Source organism: Triticum urartu, chromosome 7A (genome assembly GCF_056163025.1).
Source record: "Triticum urartu cultivar PI428250 chromosome 7A, HENAU_Tu73, whole genome shotgun sequence".
Lineage (NCBI taxonomy): Eukaryota > Viridiplantae > Streptophyta > Magnoliopsida > Poales > Poaceae > Triticum > Triticum urartu.
This window is the reverse complement of record NC_141879.1, coordinates 743,620,048-743,626,605: the sequence shown is the minus strand read 5'-3', so window position 1 is coordinate 743,626,605 and position 6,558 is coordinate 743,620,048. Positions and strand designations below refer to the sequence as shown.

Sequence of the window (6,558 nt, the reverse complement as noted above, 5' to 3'; positions counted from 1 at the left end):
TATTTCTTTAGGACTCCCATGAACCTCTCAAAGGGGAACATATTGTGTAGAAATACGGGCCCCAGGATGACAATCTCGTCGACTAGATGAACTAGGACATGCATCATGATATTGAAGAAGGATGGTGGGAACACCAGCTCGAAACTGACAAGACATTGCACCACATCACTCCTTAGCCTTGGTACGATTTCTGGATCGATCACCTTCTGAGAGATTGCATTGAGGAATGCACATAGCTTCACAATGGCTAATCGAACGTTTTCCGGTAGAAGCCCCCTCAATGCAACCGGAAGCAGTTGCCTCATAATCACGTGGCAGTCATGAGACTTTAGGTTCTAAAACTTTTTCTCTGGCATATTTATTATTCCCTTTATATTCGACGAGAAGCCAGTCGTGACCTTCATACTGAGGAGACATTCAAAGAAGATTTCTTTCTCTTCTTTCGTAAGAGCGTAGCTGGCAGGACCTTTATACTGCTTCGGAGGTATGCCGTATTTTTCGTGCAAACGTTGCAGGTCCTCCCGTGCCTCAGGTGTATCTTTTGTCTTCCCATACACGCCCAAGAAGCCTAGCAGGTTCACGCAAAGGTTCTTCGTCACGTGCATCACGTCGATTGAGGAGCGGACCTCTAGGTCTTTCCAGTAGGGTAGGTCCCAAAATATAGATTTCTTCTTCCACATGGGTGCGTGTCCCTCAGCGTCATTCGGAACAGCTAGTCCACCGGGACCCTTTCCAAAGATTACGTAGTGTAAATCATTGACCATAGCAAGCACGTGATCACCGGTGCGCATGGCGGGCTTCTTCCGGTGATCTGCCTCGCCTTTGAAATGCTCGCCTTTCTTTCGACATTGATGGTTGGTCGGAAGAAATCGACGATGGCCCAGGTACACATTCTTCCTGCATTTGTCCAGGTATATACTTTCAGTGTCATCTAAACAGTGCGTGCATGCGTGGTATCCTTTGTTTGTCTGTCCTGAAAGGTTACTGAGAGCGGGCCAATCGTTGATGGTCACGAATAGCAACGCCTTAAGGTTAAATTCCTCCCGTCTGTGCTCATCCCACGTACGTACACCGTTTCCATTCCACAGCTGTAAAAGTTCTTCAACTAATGGCCTTAGGTACACATCAATTTCATTGCCGGGTTGCTTAGGGCCTTGGATGAGAACTGGCATCATAATGAACTTCCGCTTCATGCACATCCAAGGAGGAAGGTTATACATACATAGAGTCACGGGCCAGGTGCTGTGATTGCTGCTCTGCTCCCCGAAAGGATTAATGCCATCCGTGCTTAAAGCAAACCATACATTCCTTGGGTCCTTTGCAAACTCATCCCAGTACTTTCTCTCGATTTTTCTCCACTGCGACCCGTCAGCGGGTGCTCTCAACTTCCCATCTTTCTTTCGGTTCTCACTGTGCCATCGCATCAACTTGGCATGCTCTTCGTTTCTGAACAGACGTTTCAACCGTGGTATTATAGGAGAATACCACATCAATCCTAGAGGGCATACGATCTTCTTTGCTGCGTATGTACTGTCGGGCAATTCGTTATCCTTTGGAAGCTTCTTCTTCAATATTTTTAGTAGCTTCTCAAATCCTTTGTCAGCCACAGCATTCTCTGTCTTCCAGTGCAGCAATTCCAGTACGGTACCGAGCTTTGTGTTGCCATCTTTGCAATTGGGGTATAACCCTTTTTTGTGATCCTCTAACATGCGATCGAACTTCAGCTTCTCCTTTTGACTAATGCATTGCATCCTTGCATCGACAATGACCCAGCGGAGATCATCATCATCAGGCACATCGTCTGGTTCCTCTTGATCTTCAGCAGCTTCACCCGTGACAGCATCATTGGGCACATCGTCTGGTTCCTCTTGATCTTCACCAGCTCCCCCCGTTGCAGCATCACCGTATTCAGGGGGCACATAGTTGTCATCGTACTCTTCTTCTTCGCCGTCTTCCATCATAACCCCTATTTCTCCGTGCCTCGTCCAAACATTATAGTGTGGCATGAAACCCTTGTAAAGCAGGTGGGAGTGAAGGATTTTCCGGTTAGAGTAAGACCTCGTATTCCAACATTCTGTGCATGGACAACACATAAAACCATTCTGCTTGTTTGCCTCAGCCGCATCGAGAAACTCATGCACGCCCTTAATGTACTCGCGGGTGTGTCTGTCACCGTACATCCATTGCCGGTTCATCTGCGTGGATTATATATAATTAAGTGTCCAAATTAATAGAAGTTCATCATCACATTAAAACCAAAGTGCATACATAGTTCTCATCTAATAACATATAGCTCTCCAGAGCATCTAATTAATTAAACCATACATTGAAACTATGTAAAACATTTCAATGTGAAAACAAATGCGATCATAATCGCAACCAAGGTAACAATTGATCCAACGGCATAATGATACCAAGCCTCGGTATGAATGACATATTTTCTAATCTTTCTAATCTTCAAGCGCATTGCGTCCATCTTGATCTTGTGATCATCGACGACGTCCGCAACATGCAACTCCAATATCATCTTCTCCTCCTCAATTTTTTTTATTTTTTCCTTCAACAAATTGTTTTCTTCTTCAACTAAATTTAACCTCTCGACAATAGGGTCGGTTGGCATTTCCGATTCACATACATCCTAGATAAAGAAAATCTATGTCACTTTGGTCGGCATAATTTTCATAAACAATAAATGAACCAATAGTTATAAAGATAATATACATACCAAATCCGAATCATAGACAGGACGAGGGCCGACGGGGGCGGATACCAAAACCATCGCACTATATAAGATGCAATAATAAATGTAAGAAAATGATACAAGTATCTATCTAAACATACAAGTAAGAATATTTTTCCTTTCAGAAAGAAGATAAGAACAAGAGGCTCACCACGGTGGTGTCGGTGATGAGATCGGCGCGGGTGATCGACGGCGGTGAAGACGGGGACGGGGCGTGACGGACCGCTAAATCTAGACAAATCTCGAGGAAAATGGAGCTTGGAGGTCGAGCTTCGAGAGGAGAAAGCTTAAGTAGTGTGGCTCGGGCATTCCATCGAACACCTCATGTGCATAGGAGGTGAGCTAGAGCACCACAAAGCCCTCTCCCCCTCGGCCAGAAAAAACAGAGCACTGTGCTCTGCTCTTGCGCGAGGGGGTATATATAGGCACCTCATTGGTCCCGGTTGATGACTTGAACCGGGACTAAAGGGAAGCCTTTGGTCCCGGTTCAAGCCACCAACCGGGACCAATGGTGGTGGGCCAGGAGCGAGGCCCATTGGTCCCGGTTCGTCGCACCAATCGGGACCAAAAGGTCCAGACGAACCGGGACCAATGGCCCACGTGGCCCGGCCGGCCCCCTGGGCTCCCGAACCGGGACCAATGCCCACATTGGTCCCGGTTCTAGACTGAACCGGGACTAATGGGCTGAGCCGGCCTGGACCATAGCCATGTTTTCTACTAGTGCAGAGAGGGAGCAGCTGGCCCAGAAGCTCTCCGACAAGGACGGCAAGCCCACCGACGTGCCCAATCCGGCGTACGACATCGACAGGGCCCGAGATTCCCAGGTGCTGAGCATCATCTTCGACTCAATCTCAACACCCGTTATGATCCACGGTGCACACTGCAACACGGCGGCCGAAGCATGGGTCGCCATCACGGAGATCTTTATCTCCTAGACTCAGGCGCACATCATCAATACGAGGATTGCCCTCTCCATGACGAAGAAGGACAACTCGACGGTGGCCGAGTACATCGAGCGCATGAAATTGCTCGGCGATGAGATGGCATCTGCCGGGAAGCCCCTCACCGACGAGGACATGGTGTCCTACATCCTTGCAGGACTCGACTTCGACTACATGTCCTTCGTCTCTACCATCTGCGCCCGAACTGAGTCCATCAAGGTGAGCGAGCTTTATTCGCAGCTCATCAACTATGAAAGTAGGCTGGCCATGTTTGAGGGCGGCGGTCAGTCCTCTCACTCCTCTGCCAATGCCGTCTCCCGTGGAGGGCATGGCGGACCCAACCGTGGCGGAGGCCGTGGTGGCAACGACGGTCGCTATGGAGCCGGGCGAGACAACGTGGGCGGTGGCCGTGGCCAAGGTCGTGGCGGTGGCCGCGGCAATGGAGGAACAAATAGCTGATCCTTCGGTTAATCTTCATAATCTTCATAAAAATCCTGCTATTAATTTTGCTGGAAATCCCATTGTATATCATGATTTTATGCAGCGAACATGCGCGGAACACAATGCAGATTCAGGTGTTGTAGCTGATCCTGACAGCAGCGATCCCGGGGTTGATTTCCCCTCGTCTGACGCGCCAGCTAGCACTGGCAGCACCGTATCCGCCTCAGGAGGAGGCGAGCCATCCGCGACGTCCCACGTGTCCAGCCGCGGGCCCGCAAGGAGGGGCCTGGAAGTGCGCTCCGTGCCCGATGGACCCAGAGCGAGTCACGCGCCTCTATCGAGCCGCCAAGTGGCATGGTCTCCTCTAGGAGGTCTGGCTGACCAGCCAGGCACGTCACGGGCGAGGAGCAGCATCCGCCTCGCTCCTCGTGCCAGCCAATCAGGCACACTACATGATGCCGACAGCATCCGCGTTGGATCCGGTACATCTGGATCGGATTCTCCTGCGCCTGCATCGAGCATGGATGGATCTTCTGTGGCGGAGGACTCTGCAGTTATTTCGGCACCCACATAGAGAACAAGGTCACAACATGGTATCTCGACACCAAAAATACGTACGGATGGTACGGTCAGGTATGATAAGGTATGGTTTGTTGGTCTTGCTGCTACAGGAGAACCATACAACTTGGTAGAAGCTTTAGAACATAACGATTGGAAAAATGCAATGGATGAGGAATATAATGCTCTTATGAAAAACAGACCATGGCATTTAGTTCCACCAGCAGAAGGTAGAAATATAGTTGATTGTAAAAGGGTTTATAGAATCAAAAGAAGAGCAGATGTTGAAATATATAGATACAAAGCTAGACTAGTTGCAAAGGGTTTTAAGCAAAGGTATGGCATAGACTATGTGGATATCGTTAGCCTAGTTGTGAAAGCAGCTACTGTCAGATTTGTTCTCTCTATTGCAGTATCAAACAATTGGAGTCTTCATCAATTGGATTTGCAGAATGTGTTCCTTCATGGCGTTCTAGAGGAGGAAATATATATGAAGCAACCACATGGGTATGAGGTAAAAGATAAGCATCATTATGTGTGCATGCTTGATAAAGCTTTATATGGTTTAAAACAAGCACCCAAAGCATGGTACTCTAGGCTGACTGAGAAACTCCAAAGGCTTGGTTTTCAGCCATCCAACTGACACATCATTGCTCTTTTACAGAAAAGGAAAAATCACCGTTTTCATGTTAGTATATGTTGATGATTTATGGTTGCAAGTTCATCACAGGATGCAACTAAGGCATTGCTTGAAGATCTAAGGAGAGACTTTGCTCTTAAAGATCTTGGTGATTTGCACTATTTCTTGGGAATAGAAGTAAAGAAGGTTAAAGATGGCATAGTCTTGATTCAAGAAAAGTATGTGTCAGATGTGTTAAAACGAGCAGGTATGATGAATTGCAAGATTTCAAATATGCCTCTCTCAACTTCTTAAAAACTATCTAAGGAAGAAGGTGAGCCTTTAAGTGCTGAAGAATCTACAAACTATAGAAGTGTGGTAGGTGCCTTGCAATATCTAACACTTAGAAGACCTGATATATCTTTTCTTATCAATAAAGTATGTCAGTTCTTGCATACCCCTACTCTTCCACACCGGACAACAGTAAAAAGGATCTTGAGATATCTGAGAGGTACCATGAGTATAGGTTTGAAAGTCAAAAGGTCAACATCAACTTTGGTGAGTGCATTCTCTAATGCTGATTGGGCAGGTTGCCCTGATTGTAGAAGATCAACAGGGGGCTTTGCTGTTTTCTTTGGACCAAATCTCATATCATGGAGTGCACGGAAACAAGCTATTGTGTCAAGATCAAGCACATAAGCTGAGTATAAGGCCTTGGCCACTGCTACGACAGAATTAATATGGATTCAAACCTTGTTGAATGAGGTTCGTGTAAATCACTCTCCTGCTGCACGTTTTTTGTGTGAAAATATTGGTGCCACTTATCTTTCAGCAAATCCAGTGTTCCATGCAAGAACAAAGCACATTCAGGTGGATTATCATTTTGTGCGTGAAAGGGTAGCTAATAAGCTACTTGATATTCGGTTCATTCGCACAAATGACCAAGTTGCAGACGGGTTCACTAAAGCCCTATCTTGGCGAAAATTAGAAGAATTCAAGAACAATCTCAACTTGGTGAAGTTATGATTGAGGAGGAGTGTTAGACTACTTGTATACGTATATATGTTGTATCATAAACCATATACATTGTAGGACCAGGTGCAGTGTATTTGCTTCATTGTAATCCGGTTGGTAGGTTGTTGGAGGATCTCTATCTTGTATGGCTAACTTGGAGATCAATCCACAACCTAAACAACTAGATCCTTGTAAACCCTAGCCGCATGGTGGCCTATATAAACATGCAACGCGTCCCTGCTAGC

The 6,558-nt window shown here is 46.8% G+C and overlaps 1 pseudogene; it reads left to right on the top strand.

The window, feature by feature from the left end:
- Positions 1-3,798: 3,798 nt before the first annotated feature.
- LOC147962629 (small nucleolar RNA Z247) lies at positions 3,799-3,937 on the top strand (annotated as a pseudogene).
- The last annotated feature ends 2,621 nt before the right edge of the window (positions 3,938-6,558 follow it).